Genomic DNA, 13,826 nt, shown 5'->3' on the forward strand with positions numbered 1-13,826 from the left:
CGTCTTCCTACACATAAACACAAACCTGTGATATCAGAATTACCAGTTTGAGAATTATCAATAAGATAACAAAATATTTGAAAGAAAGAAATGCAGCCAGGGAGAAGCCAAAAAAGACATTAGAAATTAACAATAGTACAAAGTAAAGAATATGCTCCAACATAATTATTGCAATATGTATTGAAGTGGCATAAATAAGGCAATTAAATGCAGGAAAGTCTCGAAAGTCTAATCTCTGTGTAATTTATCATATTTGTACATGTGCCTAACATTTCAGATCTGAAGCTTAACGTCTGTACAAGTGTAACAGTAGCTGTCAGCTGTCAAACACATAAAATGAAAGTGAAAATGAAGCGAAGACATGCTGTACAATGACACTGCAATAGCCATTCAATATAAACTGCAAAACTTTCACAGGGGAAAAGATTTGGCAACATCACCCTATGCATGTGTTGCTCATGCTTTGCTTCCATTATTTTCGAGATTCATTCCTTCAACTGTTCTAGAGCTTCCACTATCTGTCATCACTTGTCTCCTTGTGATTGTCCCATTAGGCATTTTATGCATCCATTGGAGTATTGTTGAATGATTTATCATCTATGAAGATCAAAATACGCAGGATCGGGTCCGACGTAAGAATTTAAGCTGACGGAACGATGACTCACATTCTGGTGTCCAGTCGAACGATACATCCTTTTACAACTTCCTCATTGGTAAAGAGAACCTTGGCTCAGTCGCCGACGTAATACGTCATTGCCGTACCTTTGAGGCTCTCAAACTGCACCGCATAATCCCGAAGTTTGGCCAGCTAGCAAACATAACAACTGTTGCAAGCATTGAAGATGACATCCCATCAGTCGATCTCGCGACGACCATTAGACAGATTGTTAGAGAGGAGTTACGTCATTGCACGGAATTGAACAATGAGTTCTGTGATTGTCAACATCCGTGCAATCCTATAACAGCTCCCCTTTCCATCGCTGCAACGACTGTTGAGGAGTACCGCTCGAGAAGGCCAAAGAGAACGCAAGAGAACTACCACCGGGAAACCGGCAACGAGCATGCTGAGGGATATGCCCGTTGTTCAGCAATGGCTTACTCGGAGCCACAGACATACCCATCCTACCCGAACATTAGCCGCGAGCCTCCCGTGTGTTATACTTACGGTGTCACAGGACACATCTCCCGATTCTGTCGTCAGCGTCGCTGGGCACTGAGGTAGTATGAGTCACCGCCAACGTCCTATGGCACTGAACGTCCTAACTTCGACAATTTGTGGCCTCCACGCTCCTTTACTTCGTCGACGACCTTCCCCATCAACAGTTCTTGACGGAATCACCGCAATGACTCGCCCGTTTCAGACCGCAGTCTCACTCCACCGTCTTCACGTCAACGTCACTCTCCTTCACTGAGGTGACGTTCATTCTCACCACAGCCGCCGGGAAACTAGACTGCGCGGCCGATGGAGGTGAGGTCGCCAGACTCGACACAACATTAATACCTCCACTGGTTACAATGTTAAGAAACAAAGTGGAAGTCATAATTGATGGTATATGTACAATGGCATTGGTGGACACCGGGGCTATGAGATCAGTTCTGAGCCTTTCTTTCACGAACCGGCTTCGACGCAAAGTGATGTTTTCCTTCGACACGCATGCTAAATTCCGTGGAGCAAACGGTGAAATATTGCGTCCTCTTTGTGTTTGTGCTGTAAATGTGTTATTGGTGGACAAGTGTTATTTAGCCGAGTTTGTGATTTTAGAACGCTGCACGCACGATGTTATATTAGGGACAGACTTTCTGCAGACCTGCGGGGCTTCAGTCAATTGTGGTGCCAGCGAGCTTTCGATAAATAGCGGAAAACCTGGAGTCGATGCTTGTCAGGATCTGTCATTATCAGACCTCCTGGATCAACAACCCGCTGGACAAAAGACATTTGCCGTTGCTGAGGGAGTGACGCTGCCTTAGTGATCTTTAGCACCAGTATCCGTCATCGCATCTTGTACAGACACTTCATTTGACGCTGTGGTAAAACCCTTTGGTGACTCTTGTGGGAAAACCTACTGGTACCCAATAGTATCGTATCCGTGAACAATGGTAGCCCGTTTTTGTGGACGTTAAATTGTTCTGCCATCCCTGTGCGTGGTCCCGAACACATGAAGATTGCTGTCTTTGATGACGTCACGTGCTGTTCATTGATGGTTGTCAGGGACGAGGATTCCACTCAAGAACGAGCCACTCGCCCTTACGAGCAGAAAATTCTACGCATGGTCAGCAAGTCTTTGTCTTCACGTGAACGGGACACCTTAGTACAACTGCTATCCCAGTATGCTCCCGTGTTCGACTTCTCTCAAGATGAGCACCGTACAACTATCCCATCTTCGCGTGCTCGTCATCGCATTGACACAGGATCGGCACATCCTCTTCGGCAGAAGCCCTACCGAGTGTCTTCATCAGAGCACAAGATTATTGCGGACCAGGTACAAGGTATGCTGAGGAAAAATGTCATTCAAGAATCATCAAGCCCGTGGGTGGCACCTGTCATCCTGGTAAAGAAAAAAGATGGCTCGTGGAGATTTTGTGTTGATTGTAGGCGACTAAATGCAATTACCAGGAAGGATGTGTACCAACTCCCGCGAATTGACGATGTAATAGACTGCCTACACTCTGCCTCCTACTTTTCATCCATCGATCTACGTTCAGGCTAGTGGCAGATACCTGTGGATCCCGTCGACAAAGAGAAGACCGCCTTTGTTACAGCGGACGGTTTATTCGAATTTAACGTTATGCCGTTCGGGCTCTGTAATGCGCCCGCAATGTTCGAGAGATTCGTGGACACAATTCTCCGCGGTCTAAAGTGTGAAATATGTCTCTGCTACCTGGATGATGTTGTTATTTTCGGCTGCACTTTTGAGGAACATAACGAGCGCCTTAGCCTGGTTCTGAAATGCATGGAGAAAGCAGATTTGGTTCTCAACTCTGGGAAGTGTAGGTTTGGGGAGCGACAGACATTGGCTCTTGGTCATCTAGTCGACAAAGATGGAGTCAGACCTGACCCCCGCAAGATTGAAGCGGTCAGTGCCTTCCAGCCTCCGCAGTCAGCGCGGGAACTTCGCAGTTTCCTGGGACTATGTTCTTATTTCCGTCGTTTTGTCCCAAACTTCGCCGACGTTGTGCACCCGTTGACACGTCTGTTGCAAAAGGATGTATCGTTCGAGTGGACACCAGAATGTGAGTCATCGTTCCGTCAGCTTAAATTCTTACTTACGTCGGACCCCATCCTGTGTCATTTTGATCCGTGTTCCCCTACCGAAGTTCATACTGATGCCAGCGGAATAGGCATTGGAGCGGTACTTGTTCAACGGCGAAACGACGCCGAACACGTTGCTTATGCCATTCGTTGCTTAAGCAATGCTGAGCGAAACTACACAGTCACTGAGCAGGAATGCCTTGCAGCTGTTTTTGCTGTTCAGCAATTTCGCTGTTACATCTATGGTCACCCATTCAGCATAGTCAGTGATCACCATTTATTATGCTGGCTGGTCAGCCTTCGGGATCTGTCTGGTCGTCTAGCACGGTGGGCCTTACGACTACAAGAGTACAACTTTGTAGTGAAATACAGAAGCAGCCGCCGGCATGCTGACGCCGACTGTCTTTCCCGCTTGCCACTGCCAACGGCAAATTCTGACGAAGGCACTTTCGATGACTGTCTGGCCACTATTGCACCTGAATTTCCAGACGCGATCTTCCAGGAGGATCAACGCAACGACATCACTCTGGAACCTCTTGTCATGATGGCCCTGAATCCGAAAGCCAGTGGTGGTTTTTCCATACATGACAGCTTCTTATATAAAACCAACCACTCTGCAAGTGGCGCCTGCTTTCTTCTTGTAGTCCCGGAGAGTCTCCGTAGTGCTGTGCTACATGCCATGCATGATCCAACATCAGGTCATCTTGGATTCACCCGTACGCTACAGCGTGTGCAAGAGCGATTTTACTGGCCTCACATGCGTCAAACTACAAAGCAATATGTGGCTAGTTGTGACCAATGCCAATGGCGGAAGAGACCTTCAACCGCCCCACCAGGTGTTCTGCAGCCGTTGATTCCCCCTCACGCACCTTTGAGCACGTTGGCGTGGACCTTCTGGGCCCATTCCCATGGTTATCGAATAACGATAGATGGATCATCGTTTGTGTAGACCACCTTACACGCTACACGAAGACCGCAGCAGTGCCGTCATCTACCGCTGTTTGCATCGCAGCTTTCTTGTTGCATTATGTCGTCCTATGCCATGGCCCACCTCGCGTGATCATAAGTGATCGCGGTCGTCAATTCATGGCCGACGATGTTAAAGCGCTGCTTTGGATATGTGGAACAAAATTTCGTCACTCAACGTCGTACCGTCCGCAAACCAATGGTCTTGTCGAACGCATGAATAGAACTTTGACGAACATGCTATCCATGTATGTGTCCTCTAACCACAAGAGCTGGGATGATGTGTTGCCATTCATAACATACGCCTACAACACTGCGAAGCACGAGACAACGAATTACAGCCCTTTCTATCTGCTTTATGCTCGATCGCCGCGGAGCTTCCTCGATACGATTCTGCCATTTTCTCTGGACGCTGAGGATTCCATCGCCAAGACACTTTTCCTCGCCGAGCAAGCCCGCCGAATAGCCCGCGTCCGCACTTTGGCATCGCAAAACTGCTCGAAGGATCAGTACGATAGATCCCATCAAGCCATTTATTTTGAGAAAGGTGACCTAGTGCTGCTATAGACCCCACAACGCAAGCGTGGCTTGTGCAGCAAGGTCACATTATGTGGGCCCGTTTGTTGTTTTAGATCGCCTGAGCGACCTAACTTACGTGGTTGCACTGGTTTTATCTGCAGATAGGCGTTCCAAAACCCAGATTGCTCATGTTGCACGCCTTAATCCCTACTACCCCCCCACAAAACAGTGACTCTCCCCGTGGGCTTTGTCTGCGAAAGGGGGATCGTAACGTGTCAAAGAGGAGGAGATAGAAGAGGAGGAGATAGAAGAACTCAGCAGTAGCCACGGCTACATTTCGGTGGCGACATTGTGGCGACCTCTCATCCATCCTGGTCTTCATCTGTGAATAAACATCGATCATCCGTAACAATACATCGATTCATAGATGTGTCATGGGCAGCTGTGTCTTTGCCGAGCTTTCTACATACAATTTAGCACAAACTTCATTGCCACTGAAGCTTTTTCTGTAGCTTTTATGTGCATGTCTGGTACCTGCAGCATTCACAAAAGCATACCTTGCTTGAGTATGAGTTTTAACTTTCTTTTGCTATAACAAGGCAACGTGAGTCACAAGATAACGTTTGCAAACAAAAATTATTAGTGCTAACACATTTATTGAACAGGACCATTTTGATCAGGAAACCTAACCCAAAAAATATGGTTCGAATTGAAAAGATGAAGCATCCTGACAGAACGCATACTGACAGAAGGCGTCCTGACAGAAGGCGTCCTGACAGAAGGCGTCCTGACGATGGAGGCTAGCATGTGTGCATAAGAATTCAAAGAAATGTGCAGGACAGTTTGGCTGTGGCCTCTCCTTAAATGTAACAGAGAGAGAGAGAAGTAGTAGTAGAAGACAGTAGAGTATATTTTTTTTAGCGCAGTGGTATCCCAGGCCATATTGCACAAAACACATGGTATAGCAGCTACATGTTAGTTCATAAAAATATGCAATGATTTGGCTGTTCAGGAGCCTAAAACCGTTTATGTGTAATGAAGGTATTTCCGCATATTTAGAGTCGTCATCATTACCAAAACCTGGCATCCGTCATACGCAATTTATGAGGAAAGGCATGTAGGTGCCGACAGCTAAATATTGTCACAGTGTTATTCTCCATGAGGAGATAAGGCTGTGGCTAGCACTCATATCAGACAACTCTGGTTTCTTGTGAGAGAGAGGGAAGAAGCAGATAAAAGAAAACAAATAGCCTGCCTTGATGAAGTCATCAGCGAGACTGCACTTGTGATCAAATGGCGAGATGCTTTCCAAGAGCAGTGAATTCCTGCACCTTCGCAGCCGTTCTCCTTCGCCATCTTCATCCTGTCTTGCTGGAAAAAACTTGGTATCAACAGGCTGCACATACAACAGAAGGAAAAGCAAGCGGAAGAAGTAACATTGTGCGCTCAATCAGCGAAGCACACAAATTAAAGCTCATGAGTGCTAGAAAACTTACGCACAAACTGTGATGCAGCAGAAACACAAACTATAGTTTGGCAAAAGCACATGAAGAAAGTAATGTGCGCTCACTGATGAAGCACACCGATGCTAGTTAATCATAGAGAAGAATAATAGTGCGGTAAAATAATGTGGGATTAATGTTCTGCACTCAGGGATCAAGGGAAGATATGCTGGCAAGCTTACAAACTAGAGTGTAGCGCAAGCAATGTTATAGGATGTCCTGCTTTAGGTGCCAACACACTAAACCTTTTTGAAATTTTATGCGCATTCTAAAAAAAATTAGAACTGATCACAACAATCACACTTTTTTCGCATGCTGATATAGTGAGTAAGAGTGCACTCACAAGCTTGTGAAGTAGGGTAACACCTCTAGCAAGATGCTCCAGCTGGAAAACATTGTGAACAGAAGGCAAAAGACACATGCAGGACTGATAAAAGGCAAAAAAAATGGCAAGAGGCATACACTGTGATCTGCACATCATTTGCCTTCCTCGAATATATTCGCACCGTTTTTCAAGAAGTTCAATTACCAACTATCCCTTGTTGAAGCTGCTACAGTGCGGCCTAGTGATATTAGCAGTCTGGTGAATACATAACCAAGCAAACAAGCTTACAGGCAGGAGGACAGGGCTCAGGTGGAAGCAACTTCATTTTCTGTGAGCTGGCTGAGCATGAGCTGGAAGTAGAACCCTTTCTTTGCCACCAGGTCCTCATGATTGCCCTGCTCCACAACATGGCCTTCGTCCATCACATACACCATGTCTGCCTCTCGTAAGGTCGACAGTCACTGCATTACCATCACGGTTGTGCGCCGAGGACTGCCCTGCAAGCAAATGTGTAGGTCAGCTGTAGCCTTATAGGCTGCCAAATAAATCTGACAAAGCACGACTTGAGAACTCGTCCGTCTTCTGCTCTCCAATTATACATAAAATAATTTTATGACTAACTCCCCTCATTCAAAGTCCTATATGGGGCCCCTGAGCTGCTCTAGATAAACAAACAGCCACTGATAGCTATTGTGCCAGTAGAGGTTAGGACAGCAAATAAATTTTTCCTCTCTTATACCTAGAACCAGCACCTCAGCAGCTGATTGAGCGGAGATGTATATACTACTAGTGTCTTGCAATATTCCAATTAAACTGAAAATCCACAAACTTTTCACCTCCGGGGAACTGCAGCAGCTCACAAAAACCGTTACATACATTTTCCCCAGCTTGAGCATGCACTCAAGGGTACAAAGGCATGTTCTTCCACAGAGGACTTTCGCCCATTTGATCAATTGCTTATATGAGGCTTATTAAATGGCAATATATACGCTGGGAAAATATGGGGAATGCGGGAGATGGAAATTCAAGACGATGAGCAACACGAGAACAAGGTGAGAGCAGGAGCCAATGTTTCGACAAGTGGACTTGTCTTCTTCAAGGCCTTGAAGAAGACAAGTCCACTTGTCAAAACATTGGCTCCTGCTCTCACCTTATTCTCGTCTTGCTCAATATACAGGGTGTCCCAGCTTTCACGCAGCACGATTTAAAAAAAGTGGAACGGCGTTACGCGAAGCAAACCTAGTGCGTATTGTTTCCAGTGCAGTGGAGCAGCCGCCAGTAATTTTTCCATTACTGAGATTTAATCACCTAATTCTAATGAATTATCTAACTCGAGAAGTACTGTCCTAATTGTCAAAGTGTCAATCAAGAAATTGTAGAGTAACATGAAAAACTCCCGATAGAGCTTTCTGTTGCTCAGTACGTGCTACATAAACGTGTTTCTCCAAGCGTGAAAGAAGCCTGTGAATACACGCAAAGTGCCTGGAGCGACCAGTCGCACAGAAATTCTGCGTGTATTTGCGAGCTTCTTTCACACTTGGAAAAACACGTTTATGTAACACGTACTGAGCAACAGAAAGCTGTATCGGGAGTTTTTCATGTTGCTCTACAATTTTCTGATTGACATTTTGACAATTAGGACAGTACTTCTCGGGTTAGATAATTATTTACAATTTGCTAATTAAATCTCAGTAATAGAAAAATTACTGGCGGCTACTCCACTGCACTGGAAACAATACGGACTAGGTTTGCTTCACGTAACGCCGTTCCTCTTTTTTTTAAATCATGCTGCGTGATAGCTGGGATACCCTGTATATGCTGTAACACTCCTTCAAACAAAGTCAACAGGTGGCTTGGTGGCACTCCAATCAAGTCAGCTGCAAGTTCCAAACCAATTCAGTACTTACCTTTTGAATAGGCTATGGCTAAGACTGCTAGCTCACAGGCATATGTTGTGACAGAAAGCACATGGTGTAATAGATGTCAAAACAGTGACTTTAGTGCTCACTCACTGAACCCTCAAGCACCTCTGAAAAACCGCTAGGGAACCCTTGGACAAAGCAAACATTGTGCAGCTAAAATCACTACCAAATCCAAAGCGTTCACAAGACCACACTCATAGCTGCAATTAGAATCTAAGACATCACTTCTGCATGTCCTCCTTGAATGTTAACTACAAGGATCACCCACATGAAATGCAAGCTGATGTGCATGAGCTGTCTACAACCCACTTCTAAGTCAAAAAAGCACTATCACCCGCAAGGCACAAGTATACACCCTTCTCACCCAAGCCCTCATCGACCTTCTCCGAGGTCCCACAGAAGATACCCCTCCCTGCGTACACTGTGGTGACTGCCCGAACATCTATCATATCCCGTGGATATGCCACCTTCAGCCTCCTGCACAACCTTATCCCACCTCCCAATTACCACCCCCCAACCTTGGGTGGCTGACTATGGCCACCACACTCCAGAAGCAAGAGTACCAGGCAGTGTATTCCTTATCCGGCATCATATATATGCCAACAGAGGGGGCCTGGACTGAGGCCGCCTGCTCATTAATTCGATGAGCAACATATAAAGCTTGAGCTCTCTCTATCTCACCTTTGCAAGGGTCCGCAGAAGGTGGGTTTCAGAGGCCACATCTAATGCACCGGTTGCATTGTCCAGAAGTAGTATCAGGGGAGTCTTGACCATCGCTCAAGCGATAGCCAACCGCTGGCTTTGCCCCTCGCTCAGCTGGCAGCCTTGCTCACCTATCTCTGTCTCGTAACCCTGACCAAAAAATAAATAAACCAGATGCTTAACTTACCATTGTTAAATTATTATTGCCTGTGCAAGCAACACTGCACAAGCCGATTGGAATAGCAAATTGGCCAAGTTTGTAATGATCTAAAAATAACTGCAATAAACTGGTCAAATATACCAATTATAGGTGACACCAAATGCATGCTAGCTTCTGAGAGTTTGATGAAAGCATTCTCAAAATATACGCATCTGAAGTGTAGTTGCAATCACACTGCACCTGTGCACACAGACCACAGATACCTCAACCCTTCACCACATTATATGAGACAGCTTCTATATGGAAGAAGATTAAAAATGAGACACACATGCTCTGCTCCTGTACTCTATTGAGGCAGAATGCATAACCAAGGCCCTTTCTAAATGGAAACCCGCACAAAATCCTCTATCTCAAGCTGTCAGTTGTATACTACAAGCAAGGCTTGGTACTGTCAAAGAAAGTTATTGTGCCATCGAAACTAAAAGCCCATATCGCTAGATGTATTAGCCTGTAATCGATATTCCTGGCCACCAGTGTGTGCACGTGCATGAGTTTTGCTTCGATGATTGACACACCAATGTTCTTCTTCTTTCTGGGGTTTTACATGCCAAAACGAGTTCTGATTATGAGGCACGCTGTAGTGGAGGGCTCCGGATTAATTTTGACAACCTAAGGTTCTTTAACGTGCACTACAACACAAGCACACAGGTGCTTTTGCATTTCGCCTCCATCGAAAATGTGGCCGCCTTGGCCAGGATTCGATCCCTCTACCTTGTGCTCAGCAGCACAATGTCTTAGCTTACAGAGCCACCCCGGTGGGTGACATGCCAATGTTAGTAATAATTGCTGTCATGCCAGGTATAGTCCTTAAGCAGGGAAGAAGTTTGGGCGTGTTGGTAGGTCACTGTAATTTCAACTGGGATTCATAGCGCCAAAAACAACACAAGCACGAGTTCGTCCCGTGTTCTTCCTCGTCCTTGTGTTATTTTTAGCGCTATGAATCCCAGTTGAAATTACGGGTATAGTCAAGTGCCACAGGATGAATCCGCCACCTATTGTCAAATGGCCAGCTGCATCTACGCAGTTCTCTGTACAGCTAGATTATTAGTTGATCACCTCATCTGCGTAGTAATAGCAATGAGTCACATAGGATTTTGAGCGTAGAACCTAGTGCCAAGTCAAGCTGCACATTTTCAGCATTTCTTTAGAGTCTTTGCATTTTGTGCATTGTTTTTGCATGGTTTATAGCTTACTAATGAATGAGCAACAACTCACCCAACTTCCAGTTCTATGGAATCACACACTTTTCTCAAGATAAAAGGATTCATACACGCAGAAATGAAAGCTACACTTGCCAGTTTTTATTAAGAAATACAGCAGGCAATGTAAGGAGAAGCTGACATAAGCAATGGAGTTGTCTTTTTGTGAGGAGTCAGTCATGCTTACAGATCCCACATGCAAAAGCACATGAAAGCTACCAAGACACATAATCAGAAATAGGCACAACAAGCACGTACAAAGGTTATGAAAGACAGAATTGAGCCAGAGAAAAAAAACTATTAAATTATATGCTGTTGTTTCAAATAGAGCACAGTGTAAAGAAGAAATTGTGGCTTTTGATCACAATAAGACACTGCAACAGTACAAATGTGGCAAAAGCACCTTCATCCATTTAAACTGCAACTGCTGCATGTGAAACTGAAGTCGTCAATTGTATAAAACTAAAGTAAACACAAACAACAACTTCGCATCAAGCCATTTATTGCTAAGTTTACTGCAGCTATTGATTAAAACACGTCTGCACAAGAACTGCACAGAACTATGCAAAATATAAGAATTTAATAATGTAAAAAGATAATTGCTAATGAATTTTAACATTTCAATAAGAACCGTATGTAGCAAAAAATAGAAAAAGGAGAGAGAAGAGCACAGAAAACACAGGAATCTACTTTCAGCTACAGCAACCAGAGAGCCATAAAATAAATTAGGATGATGACCAAACCTTCGATACGTTGGATCACGAAGTACTCCTTGGAAAATTAGCTCAAATGGGATTCCGCGGACCATTCATAGAGGTTTTAAAAGACTACTTCAAAAATCGACATCAGGTCATTCGAATTCAAAATATAGAGAGCAACTTATTTCACATAAAGCATGGAGTCCCACAAGGATCCGTGCTAGGCCCACTGCTTTTTAATTTGTATGTCAATGATTTGGCCCATCTGTCGTTGCACTCAAAGTTATAGCAATTTGGGGATGATACAGCTTTAATATTACCCCATGAAAATTTTAATGAAAGTGTTACTTTACTACAAGAAGATATATGCATAATAATGACATTGTTTGAGAACAACTATATATTCGTGAACAAAGAAAAACCACAGTTAATCTGCTTCCACAGCCTGTACAAAAAAGCAGAACTGACCGAACATCTATACTTGCATAGTGAGCGCTGCAATCGATGCTCCTGCCAAAGTATGCAGTATGCTACCAAAATAAAGTACCTTGGCATTATTTTCGATGAATCCTTCTCATTTATCCATCACATACGATATGTAGCTAACAGACTCCAAACAGTATGCGTAGTTATTTACAAAATCAGATCAGTATGTGATCTTCGCTAAGAAAACTCACCTATAAGGCTCTCGGTGAAACTGTATTAAGATATGGCATTATGACATATGGACGGGCCTCGCCATATAGGCTAAACATGCTAAATAGAATAATACAGAAAATAACGCATAACATAACATACGGAACAAACAGCAGTGCTGTTGGCCACAGCAAGCTGATGGCAGAACATGGAATATTTGATATTAAACAACTTTTTGTTTCGGTAGTAGTTACGAAGCATTATTTTGATGAAACATTTGAAACAAAAAACGTAAAAACTCGGGATTTGCGCAAGATTGAGACATTCGTTCGGGCTATAGCGTTCATGAACTATGGTAAAAGAACGAGGGCATTTTATTTGCCATTCTACTTTAACAAAATAACAGAAGTCACCAACGTATCGTCACTCAGGAAAATAAAAAATTTCATACACCATATGGTTCTGGCAAATGACTGGGAATAATAAGAGAAAACGATGTGATGGGAGTTTTTCCAATGATATTTCGCTAACTATATTGTATAAAACAGATAAGAATATTGTGTTCTTTGTGTTTATTTTTCGTGTCTTTTTTTGTTTCAAAACATTTCACTACTACATATAATAGAATGGAGGGTCGTGCTGTACACACAATATTTTTTAGCTGAAATATGTAATTGCCTATGTGATTGCTTGTGCAGGAACAACACTTGGAAATTAGTCGAGCAATGGAGGATAACGGAAAAGAAGGAATGGGGAAAAGCGTAAGAAAACATGTACTATGCCTTGCTGAGAGAAACTATACAGTGGTCCACATAAAAGCATTGATGCTTTTGCGGACCGTGTTATTGGTACATAAAGAAAATGTGTATCTATACGCATAATTTTTTATCTTCCTGCTGTACCTATTTTTTCCTATTGTTTACTTTGTTTGAAGCACAAAATTGTGTCATTCAGGCCAAAGCACTGCCCTGTCCCGCTCAAAAGCATCATTGCTTTGGCGGGCTGACGAGATACTCAGGTTGTATATTTTGTGTTCTAATAATAATGAATAAATGAATAAATGAATGAATCATAAATACAGCTCAGGTATAATTATTCGGCCTGTGCTTACCTTAGGAAGGCTAACGAAGAACTTCTGCATGCCAACTAGCTTGGCCATCTCCACAACTTCAGTCATTGTGGTTTCCTCTTGGCCAACTGGATGTTCTCAGCAATGGAGTAGTTGAACAAAGTTGTCCGCTCGCTCACAAGGCTAACTTCGGAACGCAGCCACCGCACACTCAAAGACCTCAAGTTCACGCCATCCAGAGTAATTTAAAGGAAAGTTCAGAGAAAACATTGATTACAGGCCCTACTATTGGCTGCAGCATTATAGTCAGCAAACAAATAAAGCAGGTCAGACCCACAGAGCTTCTTCACTTAACATATTACACTGACAGCTTTACAAAAACAAATTATGCAGTAATATCTGCACCTCGGTAGAAACCTTTAAGGTTACACTTTTCTGGCTCCCAGAAACTGTCACTGCCTTCTTCATGAAGACTTCAAGGCAGCAGTTATTTAACAATGTGAGTCTACTACAAGCTATTTTGACTTGATTGTAGCTTCAAACATAATGAGCACATATCTAGTGTTAGGCAAATGAAAGGAGAAATCTGGACACATTTTTCCCATGGCCATTTCTACAATCGTGTCAAGTTCTTTCAAGGAAAAAAACCTTATTGTATCATACGCCTATTCCTTCGTTTGCAATTCTTTTACACCCTTGTGATTCAGGAACAAACTTTCTGCAACCCTTCACACTGTCGGCAGGAAAAAGTGTTTGGTGCAGGCTAGTTGATCAATAAATGAGCAAGAAATATACAAACGAAGACAGAATACTTATGC

The sequence above is a fragment of the Dermacentor silvarum genome, chromosome 1 (assembly GCF_013339745.2).
Source record: "Dermacentor silvarum isolate Dsil-2018 chromosome 1, BIME_Dsil_1.4, whole genome shotgun sequence".
Classification (NCBI taxonomy): domain Eukaryota; kingdom Metazoa; phylum Arthropoda; class Arachnida; order Ixodida; family Ixodidae; genus Dermacentor; species Dermacentor silvarum.